Genomic DNA, 27896 nt, shown 5'->3' with positions numbered 1-27896 from the left:
CTATTACGGCCTTCATAGAAGCAACAGGAGATTGTTGCATCCATCTAGAACCCTCAGAACTACAGTGCTATGATGTCACTCACTTCCACAGGCCTTGCAGAGTGTAAACAACAACAACCCAGCTTTGTTGTGTATGTAACCATAGGGATTTGTGATGTCACCTAGAACCTTCACAGCAGCGACAGCTTTATGAGGAGCATCAGCACTGCTCTGCCTGAGCAGAACCATCACCGCCATAGGTTGTCAAATAACCCGGATTTAACCCACACAGGTAAGTCCAATGGGGTGCAGGCATGTCCTCTATGCTTACAGCTTCCCGTGGGTGTTGGTTTGATACCGTTTGGGGACAGCCAAGGAGGCATCTGCAGGCAACAAAGGTAGGTGTGTGCTTGTGTGTGTGTTTCCTATGCAGATCCTAAGCCCAGTGTCACATGCAAGTAGGAGGAGTAAGAAGGGTTCCTGGCAAATCCGGGTTATGGATTGCATTTAAAAAGGCCCCGTGGGAGTGCAATGGGCCCCTGTCTTGCTGCTTAGCAATAATGGTATGGGTTTAGGTTCTGCTGTGTGTACTGGTGGTTGACTGCCCCCCAGCCCAGAGTGTGCATGGAAAATTGTCTGGCAGCCTCCCTGACAGCAAGCAGTGATAGTGCCCATGAAGGGGACCTTGTTGGGCCCGCCCCTTTCACGGTTATCGCTTCTCGGCCTTTTGGCTAAGATCAAGTGTAGTATCTGTTCTTATCAGTTTAATATCTGATACGTCCCCTATCTGGGGACCATATATTAAATGGATTTTTGAGAACGGGGGCCGATTTCGAAGCTTGCTTCCGTCGCCCTATGCATTGACCCGATATGGCAGTATCTTCGGGTACAGTGCACCACCCCCTTACAGGGTTAAAAAGAAAGATTCCTACTTTCATTGCTACCTGCTTGCTGGCTAGCCAGCTAGCCAGCCCTGTGGGCCTTGCTGCTGCTGCAGCCAAAAAACAAAAGGTGGTGCTGCTGCTGCTTCTGCTGCTTCTGCTTCTGCTTGTGTCTGGCCCCTGTTGGAGCGTCCAGGCACAGGACTTCTGCTGCTGCTGACTAAATGGCCTCCTTAATTGGATCATTTGAGTAGCCAGCACACCTGTGCAGGTAGGGCATGACATGATAGGCAGCTGCCTTGATAGCGGGTGGGTGCTGAATGTTCCTAATTGACAAAATAAGATTAATGCTTATGAAGAAATATAAAATCTCATCCCTTCCCCAATATCGCGCCACACCCCTACCCCTTAATTCCCTGGTTGAACTTGATGGACATATGTCTTTTTTCGACCGTACTAACTATGTAACTATGTAACATAACATGGGGGGGGGGGGGTCTCCTGGCTGTTCACACAGGTGTGTCATTGCTGTACATTGACCATGCATTGCTTCTGTGGTATTGCAAAGGCAAAGACAAATGCTTCCAGCCATCCATTGCACTAATGGATTGGTCATCAGCTGGCTGTCTATGTCCCGCATCAATATAGACCAAAGTACAGAGGGTTAGGCTATGCTATTGTGCACCTACCTGATGCATCAGAAGGTGCGAGGCCCTTGCTAAATTCTGTGCACAGACTTTGAGATCTATGCTTTAGACTGTATCTAAACCTGCTCCAACATGGACTGACATTCTGGCCTACTTTCAGCCGATGCGACTTGTCTGTCGCTGAACAGTCGCTTTTTATGTATTCAGCACCTATGTATAATGTTGTAAAAATGCTCTAGAAGCTAAAGTCGCAGAAATGTCACACATATTTGGCCTGCAACTTTCTGTGCGACAAATTCAGACAGGAAAAATCAGTATAAATCCTTAGAAAATTATCCCCCAGTGTCTCCATCTGCTGGCGGTATTGAATAAGCATTGCTGCACTGATGGGGTATGCATTAGACGAAAAAAAAGAAGAAAAAGAAGAATAATACGCCCAGAAAAGAGGCGAAAAGGAGAAAAACGTAAAAAAACGTGAAAAAAAAGTAAGAGGAAGAGAAGGGAAAAAAAGGTGGAAATGGGTTTAAAAGTGATTTCGGCGGAGAAATATATATATATATATATATATATATATATATATATATATATATATACGCGCACACACACACATAGATATAAACGTATTCTCCGTTGAGATATTGCAGCCGCTGCTGTGTCCAGGCCCAGGAGCCTTAGCACTGTGCTGTGATGTCACTCAATACCACTGACATCACTAGGTGTAAACAACATCTCTCCTTTGCTGTGTATGTGACTATGGAGCTGTTTGGTGATGTCGTCTATTATGGCCTTCATAGAAGCAACAGGAGATTGTTGCATCCATCTAGAACCCTCAGAACTACAGTGCTATGATGTCACTCACTTCCACAGGCCTTGCAGAGTGTAAACAACAACAACCCAGCTTTGTTGTGTATGTAACCATAGGGATTTGTGATGTCACCTAGAACCTTCACAGCAGCGACAGCTTTATGAGGAGCATCAGCACTGCTCTGCCTGAGCAGAACCATCACCGCCATAGGTTGTCAAATAACCCGGATTTAACCCACACAGGTAAGTCCAATGGGGTGCAGGCATGTCCTCTATGCTTACAGCTTCCCGTGGGTGTTGGTTTGATACCGTTTGGGGACAGCCAAGGAGGCATCTGCAGGCAACAAAGGTAGGTGTGTGCTTGTGTGTGTGTTTCCTATGCAGATCCTAAGCCCAGTGTCACATGCAAGTAGGAGGAGTAAGAAGGGTTCCTGGCAAATCCGGGTTATGGATTGCATTTAAAAAGGCCCCGTGGGAGTGCAATGGGCCCCTGTCTTGCTGCTTAGCAATAATGGTATGGGTTTAGGTTCTGCTGTGTGTACTGGTGGTTGACTGCCCCCCAGCCCAGAGTGTGCATGGAAAATTGTCTGGCAGCCTCCCTGACAGCAAGCAGTGATAGTGCCCATGAAGGGGACCTTGTTGGGCCCGCCCCTTTCACGGTTATCGCTTCTCGGCCTTTTGGCTAAGATCAAGTGTAGTATCTGTTCTTATCAGTTTAATATCTGATACGTCCCCTATCTGGGGACCATATATTAAATGGATTTTTGAGAACGGGGGCCGATTTCGAAGCTTGCTTCCGTCGCCCTATGCATTGACCCGATATGGCAGTATCTTCGGGTACAGTGCACCACCCCCTTACAGGGTTAAAAAGAAAGATTCCTACTTTCATTTCTACCTGCTTGCTGGCTAGCCAGCTAGCCAGCCCTGTGGGCCTTGCTGCTGCTGCAGCCAAAAAACAAAAGGTGGTGCTGCTGCTGCTTCTGCTGCTTCTGCTTCTGCTTGTGTCTGGCCCCTGTTGGAGCGTCCAGGCACAGGACTTCTGCTGCTGCTGACTAAATGGCCTCCTTAATTGGATCATTTGAGTAGCCAGCACACCTGTGCAGGTAGGGCATGACATGATAGGCAGCTGCCTTGATAGCGGGTGGGTGCTGAATGTTCCTAATTGACAAAATAAGATTAATGCTTATGAAGAAATATAAAATCTCATCCCTTCCCCAATATCGCGCCACACCCCTACCCCTTAATTCCCTGGTTGAACTTGATGGACATATGTCTTTTTTCGACCGTACTAACTATGTAACTATGTAACATAACATGGGGGGGGGGGGGGGGTCTCCTGGCTGTTCACACAGGTGTGTCATTGCTTTACATTGACCATGCATTGCTTCTGTGGTATTGCAAAGGCAAAGACAAATGCTTCCAGCCATCCATTGCACTAATGGATTGGTCATCAGCTGGCTGTCTATGTCCCGCATCAATATAGACCAAAGTACAGAGGGTTAGGCTATGCTATTGTGCACCTACCTGATGCATCAGAAGGTGCGAGGCCCTTGCTAAATTCTGTGCACAGACTTTGAGATCTATGCTTTAGACTGTATCTAAACCTGCTCCAACATGGACTGACATTCTGGCCTACTTTCAGCCGATGCGACTTGTCTGTCGCTGAACAGTCGCTTTTTATGTATTCAGCACCTATGTATAATGTTGTAAAAATGCTCTAGAAGCTAAAGTCGCAGAAATGTCACACATATTTGGCCTGCAACTTTCTGTGCGACAAATTCAGACAGGAAAAATCAGTATAAATCCTTAGAAAATTATCCCCCAGTGTCTCCATCTGCTGGCGGTATTGAATAAGCATTGCTGCACTGATGGGGTATGCATTAGACAAAAAAAAAGAAGAAAAAGAAGAATAATACGCCCAGAAAAGAGGCGAAAAGGAGAAAAACGTAAAAAAAACGTGAAAAAAAAGTAAGAGGAAGAGAAGGGAAAAAAAGGTGGAAATGGGTTTAAAAGTGATTTCGGCGGAGAAATATATATATATATATATATATATATATATATATATATATATATATACGCGCACACACACACATAGATATAAACGTATTCTCCGTTGAGATATTGCAGCCGCTGCTGTGTCCAGGCCCAGGAGCCTTAGCACTGTGCTGTGATGTCACTCAATACCACTGACATCACTAGGTGTAAACAACATCTCTCCTTTGCTGTGTATGTGACTATGGAGCTGTTTGGTGATGTCGTCTATTACGGCCTTCATAGAAGCAACAGGAGATTGTTGCATCCATCTAGAACCCTCAGAACTACAGTGCTATGATGTCACTCACTTCCACAGGCCTTGCAGAGTGTAAACAACAACAACCCAGCTTTGTTGTGTATGTAACCATAGGGATTTGTGATGTCACCTAGAACCTTCACAGCAGCGACAGCTTTATGAGGAGCATCAGCACTGCTCTGCCTGAGCAGAACCATCACCGCCATAGGTTGTCAAATAACCCGGATTTAACCCACACAGGTAAGTCCAATGGGGTGCAGGCATGTCCTCTATGCTTACAGCTTCCCGTGGGTGTTGGTTTGATACCGTTTGGGGACAGCCAAGGAGGCATCTGCAGGCAACAAAGGTAGGTGTGTGCTTGTGTGTGTGTTTCCTATGCAGATCCTAAGCCCAGTGTCACATGCAAGTAGGAGGAGTAAGAAGGGTTCCTGGCAAATCCGGGTTATGGATTGCATTTAAAAAGCCCCGTGGGAGTGCAATGGGCCCCTGTCTTGCTGCTTAGCAATAATGGTATGGGTTTAGGTTCTGCTGTGTGTACTGGTGGTTGACTGCCCCCCAGCCCAGAGTGTGCATGGAAAATTGTCTGGCAGCCTCCCTGACAGCAAGCAGTGATAGTGCCCATGAAGGGGACCTTGTTGGGCCCGCCCCTTTCACGGTTATCGCTTCTCGGCCTTTTGGCTAAGATCAAGTGTAGTATCTGTTCTTATCAGTTTAATATCTGATACGTCCCCTATCTGGGGACCATATATTAAATGGATTTTTGAGAACGGGGGCCGATTTCGAAGCTTGCTTCCGTCGCCCTATGCATTGACCCGATATGGCAGTATCTTCGGGTACAGTGCACCACCCCCTTACAGGGTTAAAAAGAAAGATTCCTACTTTCATTGCTACCTGCTTGCTGGCTAGCCAGCTAGCCAGCCCTGTGGGCCTTGCTGCTGCTGCAGCCAAAAAACAAAAGGTGGTGCTGCTGCTGCTTCTGCTGCTTCTGCTTCTGCTTGTGTCTGGCCCCTGTTGGAGCGTCCAGGCACAGGACTTCTGCTGCTGCTGACTAAATGGCCTCCTTAATTGGATCATTTGAGTAGCCAGCACACCTGTGCAGGTAGGGCATGACATGATAGGCAGCTGCCTTGATAGCGGGTGGGTGCTGAATGTTCCTAATTGACAAAATAAGATTAATGCTTATGAAGAAATATAAAATCTCATCCCTTCCCCAATATCGCACCACACCCCTACCCCTTAATTCCCTGGTTGAACTTGATGGACATATGTCTTTTTTCGACCGTACTAACTATGTAACTATGTAACATAACATGGGGGGGGGGGGGTCTCCTGGCTGTTCACACAGGTGTGTCATTGCTTTACATTGACCATGCATTGCTTCTGTGGTATTGCAAAGGCAAAGACAAATGCTTCCAGCCATCCATTGCACTAATGGATTGGTCATCAGCTGGCTGTCTATGTCCCGCATCAATATAGACCAAAGTACAGAGGGTTAGGCTATGCTATTGTGCACCTACCTGATGCATCAGAAGGTGCGAGGCCCTTGCTAAATTCTGTGCACAGACTTTGAGATCTATGCTTTAGACTGTATCTAAACCTGCTCCAACATGGACTGACATTCTGGCCTACTTTCAGCCGATGCGACTTGTCTGTCGCTGAACAGTCGCTTTTTATGTATTCAGCACCTATGTATAATGTTGTAAAAATGCTCTAGAAGCTAAAGTCGCAGAAATGTCACACATATTTGGCCTGCAACTTTCTGTGCGACAAATTCAGACAGGAAAAATCAGTATAAATCCTTAGAAAATTATCCCCCAGTGTCTCCATCTGCTGGCGGTATTGAATAAGCATTGCTGCACTGATGGGGTATGCATTAGACGAAAAAAAAGAAGAAAAAGAAGAATAATACGCCCAGAAAAGAGGCGAAAAGGAGAAAAACGTAAAAAAACGTGAAAAAAAAGTAAGAGGAAGAGAAGGGAAAAAAAGGTGGAAATGGGTTTAAAAGTGATTTCGGCGGAGAATATATATATATATATATATATATATATATATATATATATATACGCGCACACACACACATAGATATAAACGTATTCTCCGTTGAGATATTGCAGCCGCTGCTGTGTCCAGGCCCAGGAGCCTTAGCACTGTGCTGTGATGTCACTCAATACCACTGACATCACTAGGTGTAAACAACATCTCTCCTTTGCTGTGTATGTGACTATGGAGCTGTTTGGTGATGTCGTCTATTATGGCCTTCATAGAAGCAACAGGAGATTGTTGCATCCATCTAGAACCCTCAGAACTACAGTGCTATGATGTCACTCACTTCCACAGGCCTTGCAGAGTGTAAACAACAACAACCCAGCTTTGTTGTGTATGTAACCATAGGGATTTGTGATGTCACCTAGAACCTTCACAGCAGCGACAGCTTTATGAGGAGCATCAGCACTGCTCTGCCTGAGCAGAACCATCACCGCCATAGGTTGTCAAATAACCCGGATTTAACCCACACAGGTAAGTCCAATGGGGTGCAGGCATGTCCTCTATGCTTACAGCTTCCCGTGGGTGTTGGTTTGATACCGTTTGGGGACAGCCAAGGAGGCATCTGCAGGCAACAAAGGTAGGTGTGTGCTTGTGTGTGTGTTTCCTATGCAGATCCTAAGCCCAGTGTCACATGCAAGTAGGAGGAGTAAGAAGGGTTCCTGGCAAATCCGGGTTATGGATTGCATTTAAAAAGCCCCGTGGGAGTGCAATGGGCCCCTGTCTTGCTGCTTAGCAATAATGGTATGGGTTTAGGTTCTGCTGTGTGTACTGGTGGTTGACTGCCCCCCAGCCCAGAGTGTGCATGGAAAATTGTCTGGCAGCCTCCCTGACAGCAAGCAGTGATAGTGCCCATGAAGGGGACCTTGTTGGGCCCGCCCCTTTCACGGTTATCGCTTCTCGGCCTTTTGGCTAAGATCAAGTGTAGTATCTGTTCTTATCAGTTTAATATCTGATACGTCCCCTATCTGGGGACCATATATTAAATGGATTTTTGAGAACGGGGGCCGATTTCGAAGCTTGCTTCCGTCGCCCTATGCATTGACCCGATATGGCAGTATCTTCGGGTACAGTGCACCACCCCCTTACAGGGTTAAAAAGAAAGATTCCTACTTTCATTGCTACCTGCTTGCTGGCTAGCCAGCTAGCCAGCCCTGTGGGCCTTGCTGCTGCTGCAGCCAAAAAACAAAAGGTGGTGCTGCTGCTGCTTCTGCTGCTTCTGCTTCTGCTTGTGTCTGGCCCCTGTTGGAGCGTCCAGGCACAGGACTTCTGCTGCTGCTGACTAAATGGCCTCCTTAATTGGATCATTTGAGTAGCCAGCACACCTGTGCAGGTAGGGCATGACATGATAGGCAGCTGCCTTGATAGCGGGTGGGTGCTGAATGTTCCTAATTGACAAAATAAGATTAATGCTTATGAAGAAATATAAAATCTCATCCCTTCCCCAATATCGCGCCACACCCCTACCCCTTAATTCCCTGGTTGAACTTGATGGACATATGTCTTTTTTCGACCGTACTAACTATGTAACTATGTAACATAACATGGGGGGGGGGGGGGGTCTCCTGGCTGTTCACACAGGTGTGTCATTGCTTTACATTGACCATGCATTGCTTCTGTGGTATTGCAAAGGCAAAGACAAATGCTTCCAGCCATCCATTGCACTAATGGATTGGTCATCAGCTGGCTGTCTATGTCCCGCATCAATATAGACCAAAGTACAGAGGGTTAGGCTATGCTATTGTGCACCTACCTGATGCATCAGAAGGTGCGAGGCCCTTGCTAAATTCTGTGCACAGACTTTGAGATCTATGCTTTAGACTGTATCTAAACCTGCTCCAACATGGACTGACATTCTGGCCTACTTTCAGCCGATGCGACTTGTCTGTCGCTGAACAGTCGCTTTTTATGTATTCAGCACCTATGTATAATGTTGTAAAAATGCTCTAGAAGCTAAAGTCGCAGAAATGTCACACATATTTGGCCTGCAACTTTCTGTGCGACAAATTCAGACAGGAAAAATCAGTATAAATCCTTAGAAAATTATCCCCCAGTGTCTCCATCTGCTGGCGGTATTGAATAAGCATTGCTGCACTGATGGGGTATGCATTAGACGAAAAAAAAGAAGAAAAAGAAGAATAATACGCCCAGAAAAGAGGCGAAAAGGAGAAAAACGTAAAAAAAACGTGAAAAAAAAGTAAGAGGAAGAGAAGGGAAAAAAAGGTGGAAATGGGTTTAAAAGTGATTTCGGCGGAGAAATATATATATATATATATATATATATATATATATATATATATATATATATATACGCGCACACACACACATAGATATAAACGTATTCTCCGTTGAGATATTGCAGCCGCTGCTGTGTCCAGGCCCAGGAGCCTTAGCACTGTGCTGTGATGTCACTCAATACCACTGACATCACTAGGTGTAAACAACATCTCTCCTTTGCTGTGTATGTGACTATGGAGCTGTTTGGTGATGTCGTCTATTACGGCCTTCATAGAAGCAACAGGAGATTGTTGCATCCATCTAGAACCCTCAGAACTACAGTGCTATGATGTCACTCACTTCCACAGGCCTTGCAGAGTGTAAACAACAACAACCCAGCTTTGTTGTGTATGTAACCATAGGGATTTGTGATGTCACCTAGAACCTTCACAGCAGCGACAGCTTTATGAGGAGCATCAGCACTGCTCTGCCTGAGCAGAACCATCACCGCCATAGGTTGTCAAATAACCCGGATTTAACCCACACAGGTAAGTCCAATGGGGTGCAGGCATGTCCTCTATGCTTACAGCTTCCCGTGGGTGTTGGTTTGATACCGTTTGGGGACAGCCAAGGAGGCATCTGCAGGCAACAAAGGTAGGTGTGTGCTTGTGTGTGTGTTTCCTATGCAGATCCTAAGCCCAGTGTCACATGCAAGTAGGAGGAGTAAGAAGGGTTCCTGGCAAATCCGGGTTATGGATTGCATTTAAAAAGGCCCCGTGGGAGTGCAATGGGCCCCTGTCTTGCTGCTTAGCAATAATGGTATGGGTTTAGGTTCTGCTGTGTGTACTGGTGGTTGACTGCCCCCCAGCCCAGAGTGTGCATGGAAAATTGTCTGGCAGCCTCCCTGACAGCAAGCAGTGATAGTGCCCATGAAGGGGACCTTGTTGGGCCCGCCCCTTTCACGGTTATCGCTTCTCGGCCTTTTGGCTAAGATCAAGTGTAGTATCTGTTCTTATCAGTTTAATATCTGATACGTCCCCTATCTGGGGACCATATATTAAATGGATTTTTGAGAACGGGGGCCGATTTCGAAGCTTGCTTCCGTCGCCCTATGCATTGACCCGATATGGCAGTATCTTCGGGTACAGTGCACCACCCCCTTACAGGGTTAAAAAGAAAGATTCCTACTTTCATTGCTACCTGCTTGCTGGCTAGCCAGCTAGCCAGCCCTGTGGGCCTTGCTGCTGCTGCAGCCAAAAAACAAAAGGTGGTGCTGCTGCTGCTTCTGCTGCTTCTGCTTCTGCTTGTGTCTGGCCCCTGTTGGAGCGTCCAGGCACAGGACTTCTGCTGCTGCTGACTAAATGGCCTCCTTAATTGGATCATTTGAGTAGCCAGCACACCTGTGCAGGTAGGGCATGACATGATAGGCAGCTGCCTTGATAGCGGGTGGGTGCTGAATGTTCCTAATTGACAAAATAAGATTAATGCTTATGAAGAAATATAAAATCTCATCCCTTCCCCAATATCGCGCCACACCCCTACCCCTTAATTCCCTGGTTGAACTTGATGGACATATGTCTTTTTTCGACCGTACTAACTATGTAACTATGTAACATAACATGGGGGGGGGGGGTCTCCTGGCTGTTCACACAGGTGTGTCATTGCTGTACATTGACCATGCATTGCTTCTGTGGTATTGCAAAGGCAAAGACAAATGCTTCCAGCCATCCATTGCACTAATGGATTGGTCATCAGCTGGCTGTCTATGTCCCGCATCAATATAGACCAAAGTACAGAGGGTTAGGCTATGCTATTGTGCACCTACCTGATGCATCAGAAGGTGCGAGGCCCTTGCTAAATTCTGTGCACAGACTTTGAGATCTATGCTTTAGACTGTATCTAAACCTGCTCCAACATGGACTGACATTCTGGCCTACTTTCAGCCGATGCGACTTGTCTGTCGCTGAACAGTCGCTTTTAATGTATTCAGCACCTATGTATAATGTTGTAAAAATGCTCTAGAAGCTAAAGTCGCAGAAATGTCACACATATTTGGCCTGCAACTTTCTGTGCGACAAATTCAGACAGGAAAAATCAGTATAAATCCTTAGAAAATTATCCCCCAGTGTCTCCATCTGCTGGCGGTATTGAATAAGCATTGCTGCACTGATGGGGTATGCATTAGACGAAAAAAAAGAAGAAAAAGAAGAATAATACGCCCAGAAAAGAGGCGAAAAGGAGAAAAACGTAAAAAAACGTGAAAAAAAAGTAAGAGGAAGAGAAAGGAAAAAAAGGTGGAAATGGGTTTAAAAGTGATTTCGGCGGAGAAATATATATATATATATATATATATATATATATATATATATATATATATATATATACACGCGCACACACACACATAGATATAAACGTATTCTCCGTTGAGATATTGCAGCCGCTGCTGTGTCCAGGCCCAGGAGCCTTAGCATTGTGCTGTGATGTCACTCAATACCACTGACATCACTAGGTGTAAACAACATCTCTCCTTTGCTGTGTATGTGACTATGGAGCTGTTTGGTGATGTCGTCTATTACGGCCTTCATAGAAGCAACAGGAGATTGTTGCATCCATCTAGAACCCTCAGAACTACAGTGCTATGATGTCACTCACTTCCACAGGCCTTGCAGAGTGTAAACAACAACAACCCAGCTTTGTTGTGTATGTAACCATAGGGATTTGTGATGTCACCTAGAACCTTCACAGCAGCGACAGCTTTATGAGGAGCATCAGCACTGCTCTGCCTGAGCAGAACCATCACCGCCATAGGTTGTCAAATAACCCGGATTTAACCCACACAGGTAAGTCCAATGGGGTGCAGGCATGTCCTCTATGCTTACAGCTTCCCGTGGGTGTTGGTTTGATACCGTTTGGGGACAGCCAAGGAGGCATCTGCAGGCAACAAAGGTAGGTGTGTGCTTGTGTGTGTGTTTCCTATGCAGATCCTAAGCCCAGTGTCACATGCAAGTAGGAGGAGTAAGAAGGGTTCCTGGCAAATCCGGGTTATGGATTGCATTTAAAAAGGCCCCGTGGGAGTGCAATGGGCCCCTGTCTTGCTGCTTAGCAATAATGGTATGGGTTTAGGTTCTGCTGTGTGTACTGGTGGTTGACTGCCCCCCAGCCCAAAGTGTGCATGGAAAATTGTCTGGCAGCCTCCCTGACAGCAAGCAGTGATAGTGCCCATGAAGGGGACCTTGTTGGGCCCGCCCCTTTCACGGTTATCGCTTCTCGGCCTTTTGGCTAAGATCAAGTGTAGTATCTGTTCTTATCAGTTTAATATCTGATACGTCCCCTATCTGGGGACCATATATTAAATGGATTTTTGAGAACGGGGGCCGATTTCGAAGCTTGCTTCCGTCGCCCTATGCATTGACCCGATATGGCAGTATCTTCGGGTACAGTGCACCACCCCCTTACAGGGTTAAAAAGAAAGATTCCTACTTTCATTGCTACCTGCTTGCTGGCTAGCCAGCTAGCCAGCCCTGTGGGCCTTGCTGCTGCTGCAGCCAAAAAACAAAAGGTGGTGCTGCTGCTGCTTCTGCTTCTGCTTGTGTCTGGCCCCTGTTGGAGCGTCCAGGCACAGGACTTCTGCTGCTGCTGACTAAATGGCCTCCTTAATTGGATCATTTGAGTAGCCAGCACACCTGTGCAGGTAGGGCATGACATGATAGGCAGCTGCCTTGATAGCGGGTGGGTGCTGAATGTTCCTAATTGACAAAATAAGATTAATGCTTATGAAGAAATATAAAATCTCATCCCTTCCCCAATATCGCGCCACACCCCTACCCCTTAATTCCCTGGTTGAACTTGATGGACATATGTCTTTTTTCGACCGTACTAACTATGTAACTATGTAACATAACATGGGGGGGGGGGGGGTCTCCTGGCTGTTCACACAGGTGTGTCATTGCTGTACATTGACCATGCATTGCTTCTGTGGTATTGCAAAGGCAAAGACAAATGCTTCCAGCCATCCATTGCACTAATGGATTGGTCATCAGCTGGCTGTCTATGTCCCGCATCAATATAGACCAAAGTACAGAGGGTTAGGCTATGCTATTGTGCACCTACCTGATGCATCAGAAGGTGCGAGGCCCTTGCTAAATTCTGTGCACAGACTTTGAGATCTATGCTTTAGACTGTATCTAAACCTGCTCCAACATGGACTGACATTCTGGCCTACTTTCAGCCGATGCGACTTGTCTGTCGCTGAACAGTCGCTTTTTATGTATTCAGCACCTATGTATAATGTTGTAAAAATGCTCTAGAAGCTAAAGTCGCAGAAATGTCACACATATTTGGCCTGCAACTTTCTGTGCGACAAATTCAGACAGGAAAAATCAGTATAAATCCTTAGAAAATTATCCCCCAGTGTCTCCATCTGCTGGCGGTATTGAATAAGCATTGCTGCACTGATGGGGTATGCATTAGACGAAAAAAAAGAAGAAAAAGAAGAATAATACGCCCAGAAAAGAGGCGAAAAGGAGAAAAACGTAAAAAAACGTGAAAAAAAAGTAAGAGGAAGAGAAGGGAAAAAAAGGTGGAAATGGGTTTAAAAGTGATTTCGGCGGAGAAATATATATATATATATATATATATATATATATATATATATATATATATACGCGCACACACACACATAGATATAAACGTATTCTCCGTTGAGATATTGCAGCCGCTGCTGTGTCCAGGCCCAGGAGCCTTAGCACTGTGCTGTGATGTCACTCAATACCACTGACATCACTAGGTGTAAACAACATCTCTCCTTTGCTGTGTATGTGACTATGGAGCTGTTTGGTGATGTCGTCTATTACGGCCTTCATAGAAGCAACAGGAGATTGTTGCATCCATCTAGAACCCTCAGAACTACAGTGCTATGATGTCACTCACTTCCACAGGCCTTGCAGAGTGTAAACAACAACAACCCAGCTTTGTTGTGTATGTAACCATAGGGATTTGTGATGTCACCTAGAACCTTCACAGCAGCGACAGCTTTATGAGGAGCATCAGCACTGCTCTGCCTGAGCAGAACCATCACCGCCATAGGTTGTCAAATAACCCGGATTTAACCCACACAGGTAAGTCCAATGGGGTGCAGGCATGTCCTCTATGCTTACAGCTTCCCGTGGGTGTTGGTTTGATACCGTTTGGGGACAGCCAAGGAGGCATCTGCAGGCAACAAAGGTAGGTGTGTGCTTGTGTGTGTGTTTCCTATGCAGATCCTAAGCCCAGTGTCACATGCAAGTAGGAGGAGTAAGAAGGGTTCCTGGCAAATCCGGGTTATGGATTGCATTTAAAAAGGCCCCGTGGGAGTGCAATGGGCCCCTGTCTTGCTGCTTAGCAATAATGGTATGGGTTTAGGTTCTGCTGTGTGTACTGGTGGTTGACTGCCCCCCAGCCCAGAGTGTGCATGGAAAATTGTCTGGCAGCCTCCCTGACAGCAAGCAGTGATAGTGCCCATGAAGGGGACCTTGTTGGGCCCGCCCCTTTCACGGTTATCGCTTCTCGGCCTTTTGGCTAAGATCAAGTGTAGTATCTGTTCTTATCAGTTTAATATCTGATACGTCCCCTATCTGGGGACCATATATTAAATGGATTTTTGAGAACGGGGGCCGATTTCGAAGCTTGCTTCCGTCGCCCTATGCATTGACCCGATATGGCAGTATCTTCGGGTACAGTGCACCACCCCCTTACAGGGTTAAAAAGAAAGATTCCTACTTTCATTGCTACCTGCTTGCTGGCTAGCCAGCTAGCCAGCTAGCCAGCCCTGTGGGCCTTGCTGCTGCTGCAGCCAAAAAACAAAAGGTGCTGCTTCTGCTGCTTCTGCTTCTGCTTGTGTCTGGCCCCTGTTGGAGCGTCCAGGCACAGGACTTCTGCTGCTGCTGACTAAATGGCCTCCTTAATTGGATCATTTGAGTAGCCAGCACACCTGTGCAGGTAGGGCATGACATGATAGGCAGCTGCCTTGATAGCGGGTGGGTGCTGAATGTTCCTAATTGACAAAATAAGATTAATGCTTATGAAGAAATATAAAATCTCATCCCTTCCCCAATATCGCGCCACACCCCTACCCCTTAATTCCCTGGTTGAACTTGATGGACATATGTCTTTTTTCGACCGTACTAACTATGTAACTATGTAACATAACATGGGGGGGGGGGGTCTCCTGGCTGTTCACACAGGTGTGTCATTGCTGTACATTGACCATGCATTGCTTCTGTGGTATTGCAAAGGCAAAGACAAATGCTTCCAGCCATCCATTGCACTAATGGATTGGTCATCAGCTGGCTGTCTATGTCCCGCATCAATATAGACCAAAGTACAGAGGGTTAGGCTATGCTATTGTGCACCTACCTGATGCATCAGAAGGTGCGAGGCCCTTGCTAAATTCTGTGCACACTATGCTTTAGACTGTATCTAAACCTGCTCCAACATGGACTGACATTCTGGCCTACTTTCAGCCGATGCGACTTGTCTGTCGCTGAACAGTCGCTTTTTATGTATTCAGCACCTATGTATAATGTTGTAAAAATGCTCTAGAAGCTAAAGTCGCAGAAATGTCACACATATTTGGCCTGCAACTTTCTGTGCGACAAATTCAGACAGGAAAAATCAGTATAAATCCTTAGAAAATTATCCCCCAGTGTCTCCATCTGCTGGCGGTATTGAATAAGCATTGCTGCACTGATGGGGTATGCATTAGACGAAAAAAAAGAAGAAAAAGAAGAATAATACGCCCAGAAAAGAGGCGAAAAGGAGAAAAACGTAAAAAAACGTGAAAAAAAAGTAAGAGGAAGAGAAGGGAAAAAAAGGTGGAAATGGGTTTAAAAGTGATTTCGGCGGAGAAATATATATATATATATATATATATATATATATATATATATATATATATACGCGCACACACACACATAGATATAAACGTATTCTCCGTTGAGATATTGCAGCCGCTGCTGTGTCCAGGCCCAGGAGCCTTAGCACTGTGCTGTGATGTCACTCAATACCACTGACATCACTAGGTGTAAACAACATCTCTCCTTTGCTGTGTATGTGACTATGGAGCTGTTTGGTGATGTCGTCTATTATGGCCTTCATAGAAGCAACAGGAGATTGTTGCATCCATCTAGAACCCTCAGAACTACAGTGCTATGATGTCACTCACTTCCACAGGCCTTGCAGAGTGTAAACAACAACAACCCAGCTTTGTTGTGTATGTAACCATAGGGATTTGTGATGTCACCTAGAACCTTCACAGCAGCGACAGCTTTATGAGGAGCATCAGCACTGCTCTGCCTGAGCAGAACCATCACCGCCATAGGTTGTCAAATAACCCGGATTTAACCCACACAGGTAAGTCCAATGGGGTGCAGGCATGTCCTCTATGCTTACAGCTTCCCGTGGGTGTTGGTTTGATACCGTTTGGGGACAGCCAAGGAGGCATCTGCAGGCAACAAAGGTAGGTGTGTGCTTGTGTGTGTGTTTCCTATGCAGATCCTAAGCCCAGTGTCACATGCAAGTAGGAGGAGTAAGAAGGGTTCCTGGCAAATCCGGGTTATGGATTGCATTTAAAAAGGCCCCGTGGGAGTGCAATGGGCCCCTGTCTTGCTGCTTAGCAATAATGGTATGGGTTTAGGTTCTGCTGTGTGTACTGGTGGTTGACTGCCCCCCAGCCCAGAGTGTGCATGGAAAATTGTCTGGCAGCCTCCCTGACAGCAAGCAGTGATAGTGCCCATGAAGGGGACCTTGTTGGGCCCGCCCCTTTCACGGTTATCGCTTCTCGGCCTTTTGGCTAAGATCAAGTGTAGTATCTGTTCTTATCAGTTTAATATCTGATATGTCCCCTATCTGGGGACCATATATTAAATGGATTTTTGAGAACGGGGGCCGATTTCGAAGCTTGCTTCCGTCGCCCTATGCATTGACCCGATATGGCAGTATCTTCGGGTACAGTGCACCACCCCCTTACAGGGTTAAAAAGAAAGATTCCTACTTTCATTGCTACCTGCTTGCTGGCTAGCCAGCTAGCCAGCCCTGTGGGCCTTGCTGCTGCTGCAGCCAAAAAACAAAAGGTGGTGCTGCTGCTGCTTCTGCTGCTTCTGCTTCTGCTTGTGTCTGGCCCCTGTTGGAGCGTCCAGGCACAGGACTTCTGCTGCTGCTGACTAAATGGCCTCCTTAATTGGATCATTTGAGTAGCCAGCACACCTGTGCAGGTAGGGCATGACATGATAGGCAGCTGCCTTGATAGCGGGTGAGTGCTGAATGTTCCTAATTGACAAAATAAGATTAATGCTTATGAAGAAATATAAAATCTCATCCCTTCCCCAATATCGCGCCACACCCCTACCCCTTAATTCCCTGGTTGAACTTGATGGACATATGTCTTTTTTCGACCGTACTAACTATGTAACTATGTAACATAACATGGGGGGGGGGGGGGGTCTCCTGGCTGTTCACACAGGTGTGTCATTGCTGTACATTGACCATGCATTGCTTCTGTGGTATTGCAAAGGCAAAGACAAATGCTTCCAGCCATCCATTGCACTAATGGATTGGTCATCAGCTGGCTGTCTATGTCCCGCATCAATATAGACCAAAGTACAGAGGGTTAGGCTATGCTATTGTGCACCTACCTGATGCATCAGAAGGTGCGAGGCCCTTGCTAAATTCTGTGCACAGACTTTGAGATCTATGCTTTAGACTGTATCTAAACCTGCTCCAACATGGACTGACATTCTGGCCTACTTTCAGCCGATGCGACTTGTCTGTCGCTGAACAGTCGCTTTTTATGTATTCAGCACCTATGTATAATGTTGTAAAAATGCTCTAGAAGCTAAAGTCGCAGAAATGTCACACATATTTGGCCTGCAACTTTCTGTGCGACAAATTCAGACAGGAAAAATCAGTATAAATCCTTAGAAAATTATCCCCCAGTGTCTCCATCTGCTGGCGGTATTGAATAAGCATTGCTGCACTGATGGGGTATGCATTAGACGAAAAAAAAGAAGAAAAAGAAGAATAATACGCCCAGAAAAGAGGCGAAAAGGAGAAAAACGTAAAAAAACGTGAAAAAAAAGTAAGAGGAAGAGAAGGGAAAAAAAGGTGGAAATGGGTTTAAAAGTGATTTCGGCGGAGAATATATATATATATATATATATATATATATATATATATATATATACGCGCACACACACACATAGATATAAACGTATTCTCCGTTGAGATATTGCAGCCGCTGCTGTGTCCAGGCCCAGGAGCCTTAGCACTGTGCTGTGATGTCACTCAATACCACTGACATCACTAGGTGTAAACAACATCTCTCCTTTGCTGTGTATGTGACTATGGAGCTGTTTGGTGATGTCGTCTATTACGGCCTTCATAGAAGCAACAGGAGATTGTTGCATCCATCTAGAACCCTCAGAACTACAGTGCTATGATGTCACTCACTTCCACAGGCCTTGCAGAGTGTAAACAACAACAACCCAGCTTTGTTGTGTATGTAACCATAGGGATTTGTGATGTCACCTAGAACCTTCACAGCAGCGACAGCTTTATGAGGAGCATCAGCACTGCTCTGCCTGAGCAGAACCATCACCGCCATAGGTTGTCAAATAACCCGGATTTAACCCACACAGGTAAGTCCAATGGGGTGCAGGCATGTCCTCTATGCTTACAGCTTCCCGTGGGTGTTGGTTTGATACCGTTTGGGGACAGCCAAGGAGGCATCTGCAGGCAACAAAGGTAGGTGTGTGCTTGTGTGTGTGTTTCCTATGCAGATCCTAAGCCCAGTGTCACATGCAAGTAGGAGGAGTAAGAAGGGTTCCTGGCAAATCCGGGTTATGGATTGCATTTAAAAAGGCCCCGTGGGAGTGCAATGGGCCCCTGTCTTGCTGCTTAGCAATAATGGTATGGGTTTAGGTTCTGCTGTGTGTACTGGTGGTTGACTGCCCCCCAGCCCAGAGTGTGCATGGAAAATTGTCTGGCAGCCTCCCTGACAGCAAGCAGTGATAGTGCCCATGAAGGGGACCTTGTTGGGCCCGCCCCTTTCACGGTTATCGCTTCTCGGCCTTTTGGCTAAGATCAAGTGTAGTATCTGTTCTTATCAGTTTAATATCTGATACGTCCCCTATCTGGGGACCATATATTAAATGGATTTTTGAGAACGGGGGCCGATTTCGAAGCTTGCTTCCGTCGCCCTATGCATTGACCCGATATGGCAGTATCTTCGGGTACAGTGCACCACCCCCTTACAGGGTTAAAAAGAAAGATTCCTACTTTCATTGCTACCTGCTTGCTGGCTAGCCAGCTAGCCAGCCCTGTGGGCCTTGCTGCTGCTGCAGCCAAAAAACAAAAGGTGGTGCTGCTGCTGCTTCTGCTGCTTCTGCTTCTGCTTGTGTCTGGCCCCTGTTGGAGCGTCCAGGCACAGGACTTCTGCTGCTGCTGACTAAATGGCCTCCTTAATTGGATCATTTGAGTAGCCAGCACACCTGTGCAGGTAGGGCATGACATGATAGGCAGCTGCCTTGATAGCGGGTGGGTGCTGAATGTTCCTAATTGACAAAATAAGATTAATGCTTATGAAGAAATATAAAATCTCATCCCTTCCCCAATATCGCGCCACACCCCTACCCCTTAATTCCCTGGTTGAACTTGATGGACATATGTCTTTTTTCGACCGTACTAAGTATGTAACTATGTAACATAACATGGGGGGGGGGGGGTCTCCTGGCTGTTCACACAGGTGTGTCATTGCTGTACATTGACCATGCATTGCTTCTGTGGTATTGCAAAGGCAAAGACAAATGCTTCCAGCCATCCATTGCACTAATGGATTGGTCATCAGCTGGCTGTCTATGTCCCGCATCAATATAGACCAAAGTACAGAGGGTTAGGCTATGCTATTGTGCACCTACCTGATGCATCAGAAGGTGCGAGGCCCTTGCTAAATTCTGTGCACAGACTTTGAGATCTATGCTTTAGACTGTATCTAAACCTGCTCCAACATGGACTGACATTCTGGCCTACTTTCAGCCGATGCGACTTGTCTGTCGCTGAACAGTCGCTTTTTATGTATTCAGCACCTATGTATAATGTTGTAAAAATGCTCTAGAAGCTAAAGTCGCAGAAATGTCACACATATTTGGCCTGCAACTTTCTGTGCGACAAATTCAGACAGGAAAAATCAGTATAAATCCTTAGAAAATTATCCCCCAGTGTCTCCATCTGCTGGCGGTATTGAATAAGCATTGCTGCACTGATGGGGTATGCATTAGACGAAAAAAAAGAAGAAAAAGAAGAATAATACGCCCAGAAAAGAGGCGAAAAGGAGAAAAACGTAAAAAAACGTGAAAAAAAGTAAGAGGAAGAGAAGGGAAAAAAAGGTGGAAATGGGTTTAAAAGTGATTTCGGCGGAGAAATATATATATATATATATATATATATATATATATATATATATACGCGCACACACACACATAGATATAAACGTATTCTCCGTTGAGATATTGCAGCCGCTGCTGTGTCCAGGCCCAGGAGCCTTAGCACTGTGCTGTGATGTCACTCAATACCACTGACATCACTAGGTGTAAACAACATCTCTCCTTTGCTGTGTATGTGACTATGGAGCTGTTTGGTGATGTCGTCTATTACGGCCTTCATAGAAGCAACAGGAGATTGTTGCATCCATCTAGAACCCTCAGAACTACAGTGCTATGATGTCACTCACTTCCACAGGCCTTGCAGAGTGTAAACAACAACAACCCAGCTTTGTTGTGTATGTAACCATAGGGATTTGTGATGTCACCTAGAACCTTCACAGCAGCGACAGCTTTATGAGGAGCATCAGCACTGCTCTGCCTGAGCAGAACCATCACCGCCATAGGTTGTCAAATAACCCGGATTTAACCCACACAGGTAAGTCCAATGGGGTGCAGGCATGTCCTCTATGCTTACAGCTTCCCGTGGGTGTTGGTTTGATACCGTTTGGGGACAGCCAAGGAGGCATCTGCAGGCAACAAAGGTAGGTGTGTGCTTGTGTGTGTGTTTCCTATGCAGATCCTAAGCCCAGTGTCACATGCAAGTAGGAGGAGTAAGAAGGGTTCCTGGCAAATCCGGGTTATGGATTGCATTTAAAAAGGCCCCGTGGGAGTGCAATGGGCCCCTGTCTTGCTGCTTAGCAATAATGGTATGGGTTTAGGTTCTGCTGTGTGTACTGGTGGTTGACTGCCCCCCAGCCCAGAGTGTGCATGGAAAATTGTCTGGCAGCCTCCCTGACAGCAAGCAGTGATAGTGCCCATGAAGGGGACCTTGTTGGGCCCGCCCCTTTCACGGTTATCGCTTCTCGGCCTTTTGGCTAAGATCAAGTGTAGTATCTGTTCTTATCAGTTTAATATCTGATACGTCCCCTATCTGGGGACCATATATTAAATGGATTTTTGAGAACGGGGGCCGATTTCGAAGCTTGCTTCCGTCGCCCTATGCATTGACCCGATATGGCAGTATCTTCGGGTACAGTGCACCACCCCCTTACAGGGTTAAAAAGAAAGATTCCTACTTTCATTGCTACCTGCTTGCTGGCTAGCCAGCTAGCCAGCCCTGTGGGCCTTGCTGCTGCTGCAGCCAAAAAACAAAAGGTGGTGCTGCTGCTGCTTCTGCTGCTTCTGCTTCTGCTTGTGTCTGGCCCCTGTTGGAGCGTCCAGGCACAGGACTTCTGCTGCTGCTGACTAAATGGCCTCCTTAATTGGATCATTTGAGTAGCCAGCACACCTGTGCAGGTAGGGCATGACATGATAGGCAGCTGCCTTGATAGCGGGTGGGTGCTGAATGTTCCTAATTGACAAAATAAGATTAATGCTTATGAAGAAATATAAAATCTCATCCCTTCCCCAATATCGCGCCACACCCCTACCCCTTAATTCCCTGGTTGAACTTGATGGACATATGTCTTTTTTCGACCGTACTAAGTATGTAACTATGTAACATAACATGGGGGGGGGGGGGTCTCCTGGCTGTTCACACAGGTGTGTCATTGCTGTACATTGACCATGCATTGCTTCTGTGGTATTGCAAAGGCAAAGACAAATGCTTCCAGCCATCCATTGCACTAATGGATTGGTCATCAGCTGGCTGTCTATGTCCCGCATCAATATAGACCAAAGTACAGAGGGTTAGGCTATGCTATTGTGCACCTACCTGATGCATCAGAAGGTGCGAGGCCCTTGCTAAATTCTGTGCACAGACTTTGAGATCTATGCTTTAGACTGTATCTAAACCTGCTCCAACATGGACTGACATTCTGGCCTACTTTCAGCCGATGCGACTTGTCTGTCGCTGAACAGTCGCTTTTTATGTATTCAGCACCTATGTATAATGTTGTAAAAATGCTCTAGAAGCTAAAGTCGCAGAAATGTCACACATATTTGGCCTGCAACTTTCTGTGCGACAAATTCAGACAGGAAAAATCAGTATAAATCCTTAGAAAATTATCCCCCAGTGTCTCCATCTGCTGGCGGTATTGAATAAGCATTGCTGCACTGATGGGGTATGCATTAGACGAAAAAAAAGAAGAAAAAGAAGAATAATACGCCCAGAAAAGAGGCGAAAAGGAGAAAAACGTAAAAAAACGTGAAAAAAAAGTAAGAGGAAGAGAAGGGAAAAAAAGGTGGAAATGGGTTTAAAAGTGATTTCGGCGGAGAAATATATATATATATATATATATATATATATATATATATATATATATACGCGCACACACACACATAGATATAAACGTATTCTCCGTTGAGATATTGCAGCCGCTGCTGTGTCCAGGCCCAGGAGCCTTAGCACTGTGCTGTGATGTCACTCAATACCACTGACATCACTAGGTGTAAACAACATCTCTCCTTTGCTGTGTATGTGACTATGGAGCTGTTTGGTGATGTCGTCTATTACGGCCTTCATAGAAGCAACAGGAGATTGTTGCATCCATCTAGAACCCTCAGAACTACAGTGCTATGATGTCACTCACTTCCACAGGCCTTGCAGAGTGTAAACAACAACAACCCAGCTTTGTTGTGTATGTAACCATAGGGATTTGTGATGTCACCTAGAACCTTCACAGCAGCGACAGCTTTATGAGGAGCATCAGCACTGCTCTGCCTGAGCAGAACCATCACCGCCATAGGTTGTCAAATAACCCGGATTTAACCCACACAGGTAAGTCCAATGGGGTGCAGGCATGTCCTCTATGCTTACAGCTTCCCGTGGGTGTTGGTTTGATACCGTTTGGGGACAGCCAAGGAGGCATCTGCAGGCAACAAAGGTAGGTGTGTGCTTGTGTGTGTGTTTCCTATGCATAGATCCTAAGCCCAGTGTCACATGCAAGTAGGAGGAGTAAGAAGGGTTCCTGGCAAATCCGGGTTATGGATTGCATTTAAAAAGGCCCCGTGGGAGTGCAATGGGCCCCTGTCTTGCTGCTTAGCAATAATGGTATGGGTTTAGGTTCTGCTGTGTGTACTGGTGGTTGACTGCCCCCCAGCCCAGAGTGTGCATGGAAAATTGTCTGGCAGCCTCCCTGACAGCAAGCAGTGATAGTGCCCATGAAGGGGACCTTGTTGGGCCCGCCCCTTTCACGGTTATCGCTTCTCGGCCTTTTGGCTAAGATCAAGTGTAGTATCTGTTCTTATCAGTTTAATATCTGATACGTCCCCTATCTGGGGACCATATATTAAATGGATTTTTGAGAACGGGGGCCGATTTCGAAGCTTGCTTCCGTCGCCCTATGCATTGACCCGATATGGCAGTATCTTCGGGTACAGTGCACCACCCCCTTACAGGGTTAAAAAGAAAGATTCCTACTTTCATTGCTACCTGCTTGCTGGCTAGCCAGCTAGCCAGCCCTGTGGGCCTTGCTGCTGCTGCAGCCAAAAAACAAAAGGTGGTGCTGCTGCTGCTTCTGCTGCTTCTGCTTCTGCTTGTGTCTGGCCCCTGTTGGAGCGTCCAGGCACAGGACTTCTGCTGCTGCTGACTAAATGGCCTCCTTAATTGGATCATTTGAGTAGCCAGCACACCTGTGCAGGTAGGGCATGACATGATAGGCAGCTGCCTTGATAGCGGGTGGGTGCTGAATGTTCCTAATTGACAAAATAAGATTAATGCTTATGAAGAAATATAAAATCTCATCCCTTCCCCAATATCGCGCCACACCCCTACCCCTTAATTCCCTGGTTGAACTTGATGGACATATGTCTTTTTTCGACCGTACTAACTATGTAACTATGTAACATAACATGGGGGGGGGGGGGGGTCTCCTGGCTGTTCACACAGGTGTGTCATTGCTGTACATTGACCATGCATTGCTTCTGTGGTATTGCAAAGGCAAAGACAAATGCTTCCAGCCATCCATTGCACTAATGGATTGGTCATCAGCTGGCTGTCTATGTCCCGCATCAATATAGACCAAAGTACAGAGGGTTAGGCTATGCTATTGTGCACCTACCTGATGCATCAGAAGGTGCGAGGCCCTTGCTAAATTCTGTGCACAGACTTTGAGATCTATGCTTTAGACTGTATCTAAACCTGCTCCAACATGGACTGACATTCTGGCCTACTTTCAGCCGATGCGACTTGTCTGTCGCTGAACAGTCGCTTTTTATGTATTCAGCACCTATGTATAATGTTGTAAAAATGCTCTAGAAGCTAAAGTCGCAGAAATGTCACACATATTTGGCCTGCAACTTTCTGTGCGACAAATTCAGACAGGAAAAATCAGTATAAATCCTTAGAAAATTATCCCCCAGTGTCTCCATCTGCTGGCGGTATTGAATAAGCATTGCTGCACTGATGGGGTATGCATTAGACGAAAAAAAAGAAGAAAAAGAAGAATAATACGCCCAGAAAAGAGGCGAAAAGGAGAAAAACGTAAAAAAACGTGAAAAAAAAGTAAGAGGAAGAGAAGGGAAAAAAAGGTGGAAATGGGTTTAAAAGTGATTTCGGCGGAGAAATATATATATATATATATATATATATATATATATATATATATATATACGCGCACACACACACATAGATATAAACGTATTCTCCGTTGAGATATTGCAGCCGCTGCTGTGTCCAGGCCCAGGAGCCTTAGCACTGTGCTGTGATGTCACTCAATACCACTGACATCACTAGGTGTAAACAACATCTCTCCTTTGCTGTGTATGTGACTATGGAGCTGTTTGGTGATGTCGTCTATTACGGCCTTCATAGAAGCAACAGGAGATTGTTGCATCCATCTAGAACCCTCAGAACTACAGTGCTATGATGTCACTCACTTCCACAGGCCTTGCAGAGTGTAAACAACAACAACCCAGCTTTGTTGTGTATGTAACCATAGGGATTTGTGATGTCACCTAGAACCTTCACAGCAGCGACAGCTTTATGAGGAGCATCAGCACTGCTCTGCCTGAGCAGAACCATCACCGCCATAGGTTGTCAAATAACCCGGATTTAACCCACACAGGTAAGTCCAATGGGGTGCAGGCATGTCCTCTATGCTTACAGCTTCCCGTGGGTGTTGGTTTGATACCGTTTGGGGACAGCCAAGGAGGCATCTGCAGGCAACAAAGGTAGGTGTGTGCTTGTGTGTGTGTTTCCTATGCAGATCCTAAGCCCAGTGTCACATGCAAGTAGGAGGAGTAAGAAGGGTTCCTGGCAAATCCGGGTTATGGATTGCATTTAAAAAGGCCCCGTGGGAGTGCAATGGGCCCCTGTCTTGCTGCTTAGCAATAATGGTATGGGTTTAGGTTCTGCTGTGTGTACTGGTGGTTGACTGCCCCCCAGCCCAGAGTGTGCATGGAAAATTGTCTGGCAGCCTCCCTGACAGCAAGCAGTGATAGTGCCCATGAAGGGGACCTTGTTGGGCCCGCCCCTTTCACGGTTATCGCTTCTCGGCCTTTTGGCTAAGATCAAGTGTAGTATCTGTTCTTATCAGTTTAATATCTGATACGTCCCCTATCTGGGGACCATATATTAAATGGATTTTTGAGAACGGGGGCCGATTTCGAAGCTTGCTTCCGTCGCCCTATGCATTGACCCGATATGGCAGTATCTTCGGGTACAGTGCACCACCCCCTTACAGGGTTAAAAAGAAAGATTCCTACTTTCATTGCTACCTGCTTGCTGGCTAGCCAGCTAGCCAGCCCTGTGGGCCTTGCTGCTGCAGCCAAAAAACAAAAGGTGGTGCTGCTGCTGCTTCTGCTGCTTCTGCTTCTGCTTGTGTCTGGCCCCTGTTGGAGCGTCCAGGCACAGGACTTCTGCTGCTGCTGACTAAATGGCCTCCTTAATTGGATCATTTGAGTAGCCAGCACACCTGTGCAGGTAGGGCATGACATGATAGGCAGCTGCCTTGATAGCGGGTGGGTGCTGAATGTTCCTAATTGACAAAATAAGATTAATGCTTATGAAGAAATATAAAATCTCATCCCTTCCCCAATATCGCGCCACACCCCTACCCCTTAATTCCCTGGTTGAACTTGATGGACATATGTCTTTTTTCGACCGTACTAAGTATGTAACTATGTAACATAACATGGGGGGGGGGGGTCTCCTGGCTGTTCACACAGGTGTGTCATTGCTGTACATTGACCATGCATTGCTTCTGTGGTATTGCAAAGGCAAAGACAAATGCTTCCAGCCATCCATTGCACTAATGGATTGGTCATCAGCTGGCTGTCTATGTCCCGCATCAATATAGACCAAAGTACAGAGGGTTAGGCTATGCTATTGTGCACCTACCTGATGCATCAGAAGGTGCGAGGCCCTTGCTAAATTCTGTGCACAGACTTTGAGATCTATGCTTTAGACTGTATCTAAACCTGCTCCAACATGGACTGACATTCTGGCCTACTTTCAGCCGATGCGACTTGTCTGTCGCTGAACAGTCGCTTTTTATGTATTCAGCACCTATGTATAATGTTGTAAAAATGCTCTAGAAGCTAAAGTCGCAGAAATGTCACACATATTTGGCCTGCAACTTTCTGTGCGACAAATTCAGACAGGAAAAATCAGTATAAATCCTTAGAAAATTATCCCCCAGTGTCTCCATCTGCTGGCGGTATTGAATAAGCATTGCTGCACTGATGGGGTATGCATTAGACGAAAAAAAAGAAGAAAAAGAAGAATAATACGCCCAGAAAAGAGGCGAAAAGGAGAAAAACGTAAAAAAAACGTGAAAAAAAAGTAAGAGGAAGAGAAGGGAAAAAAAGGTGGAAATGGGTTTAAAAGTGATTTCGGCGGAGAAATATATATATATATATATATATATATATATATATATATATATATATACGCGCACACACACACATAGATATAAACGTATTCTCCGTTGAGATATTGCAGCCGCTGCTGTGTCCAGGCCCAGGAGCCTTAGCACTGTGCTGTGATGTCACTCAATACCACTGACATCACTAGGTGTAAACAACATCTCTCCTTTGCTGTGTATGTGACTATGGAGCTGTTTGGTGATGTCGTCTATTACGGCCTTCATAGAAGCAACAGGAGATTGTTGCATCCATCTAGAACCCTCAGAACTACAGTGCTATGATGTCACTCACTTCCACAGGCCTTGCAGAGTGTAAACAACAACAACCCAGCTTTGTTGTGTATGTAACCATAGGGATTTGTGATGTCACCTAGAACCTTCACAGCAGCGACAGCTTTATGAGGAGCATCAGCACTGCTCTGCCTGAGCAGAACCATCACCGCCATAGGTTGTCAAATAACCCGGATTTAACCCACACAGGTAAGTCCAATGGGGTGCAGGCATGTCCTCTATGCTTACAGCTTCCCGTGGGTGTTGGTTTGATACCGTTTGGGGACAGCCAAGGAGGCATCTGCAGGCAACAAAGGTAGGTGTGTGCTTGTGTGTGTGTTTCCTATGCAGATCCTAAGCCCAGTGTCACATGCAAGTAGGAGGAGTAAGAAGGGTTCCTGGCAAATCCGGGTTATGGATTGCATTTAAAAAGGCCCCGTGGGAGT

The 27896-nt window shown here is 46.1% G+C and overlaps 12 non-coding genes across 12 annotated transcripts; all 12 read left to right on the top strand.

The window, feature by feature from the left end:
* The first annotated feature begins 690 nt into the window (after positions 1–690).
* Positions 691–881, top strand: LOC130321629 (U2 spliceosomal RNA). The gene has a single exon (XR_008867320.1). It is a non-coding gene; the product is annotated as a U2 spliceosomal RNA (small nuclear RNA).
* A 2092-nt stretch (positions 882–2973) lies between these two features.
* LOC130321628 (U2 spliceosomal RNA) lies at positions 2974–3164 on the top strand. The gene has a single exon (XR_008867319.1). It is a non-coding gene; the product is annotated as a U2 spliceosomal RNA (small nuclear RNA).
* Positions 3165–5259: 2095 nt separating this feature from the next.
* On the top strand, positions 5260–5450 carry LOC130321626 (U2 spliceosomal RNA). Its single transcript, XR_008867317.1, has one exon. It is a non-coding gene; the product is annotated as a U2 spliceosomal RNA (small nuclear RNA).
* A 2086-nt stretch (positions 5451–7536) lies between these two features.
* LOC130321624 (U2 spliceosomal RNA) lies at positions 7537–7727 on the top strand. Its single transcript, XR_008867316.1, has one exon. It is a non-coding gene; the product is annotated as a U2 spliceosomal RNA (small nuclear RNA).
* A 2101-nt stretch (positions 7728–9828) lies between these two features.
* On the top strand, positions 9829–10019 carry LOC130321623 (U2 spliceosomal RNA). The gene has a single exon (XR_008867315.1). It is a non-coding gene; the product is annotated as a U2 spliceosomal RNA (small nuclear RNA).
* Positions 10020–12120: 2101 nt separating this feature from the next.
* Positions 12121–12311, top strand: LOC130321622 (U2 spliceosomal RNA). The gene has a single exon (XR_008867314.1). It is a non-coding gene; the product is annotated as a U2 spliceosomal RNA (small nuclear RNA).
* A 2086-nt stretch (positions 12312–14397) lies between these two features.
* Positions 14398–14588, top strand: LOC130321621 (U2 spliceosomal RNA). The gene has a single exon (XR_008867313.1). It is a non-coding gene; the product is annotated as a U2 spliceosomal RNA (small nuclear RNA).
* Positions 14589–16669: 2081 nt separating this feature from the next.
* LOC130321765 (U2 spliceosomal RNA) lies at positions 16670–16860 on the top strand. Its single transcript, XR_008867433.1, has one exon. It is a non-coding gene; the product is annotated as a U2 spliceosomal RNA (small nuclear RNA).
* Positions 16861–18951: 2091 nt separating this feature from the next.
* On the top strand, positions 18952–19142 carry LOC130321620 (U2 spliceosomal RNA). The gene has a single exon (XR_008867312.1). It is a non-coding gene; the product is annotated as a U2 spliceosomal RNA (small nuclear RNA).
* A 2087-nt stretch (positions 19143–21229) lies between these two features.
* On the top strand, positions 21230–21420 carry LOC130321619 (U2 spliceosomal RNA). Its single transcript, XR_008867311.1, has one exon. It is a non-coding gene; the product is annotated as a U2 spliceosomal RNA (small nuclear RNA).
* Positions 21421–23514: 2094 nt separating this feature from the next.
* On the top strand, positions 23515–23705 carry LOC130321618 (U2 spliceosomal RNA). Its single transcript, XR_008867310.1, has one exon. It is a non-coding gene; the product is annotated as a U2 spliceosomal RNA (small nuclear RNA).
* Positions 23706–25799: 2094 nt separating this feature from the next.
* LOC130321617 (U2 spliceosomal RNA) lies at positions 25800–25990 on the top strand. Its single transcript, XR_008867309.1, has one exon. It is a non-coding gene; the product is annotated as a U2 spliceosomal RNA (small nuclear RNA).
* Positions 25991–27896: the final 1906 nt, after the last annotated feature.

The sequence above is a fragment of the Hyla sarda genome, unplaced genomic scaffold (genome assembly GCF_029499605.1).
Source record: "Hyla sarda isolate aHylSar1 unplaced genomic scaffold, aHylSar1.hap1 scaffold_228, whole genome shotgun sequence".
In the NCBI taxonomy this organism is placed as follows: Eukaryota; Metazoa; Chordata; class Amphibia; order Anura; family Hylidae; genus Hyla; species Hyla sarda.
Note: the sequence above shows the minus strand (reverse complement) of the source record. Positions and strands in the feature narration are given on the sequence as shown.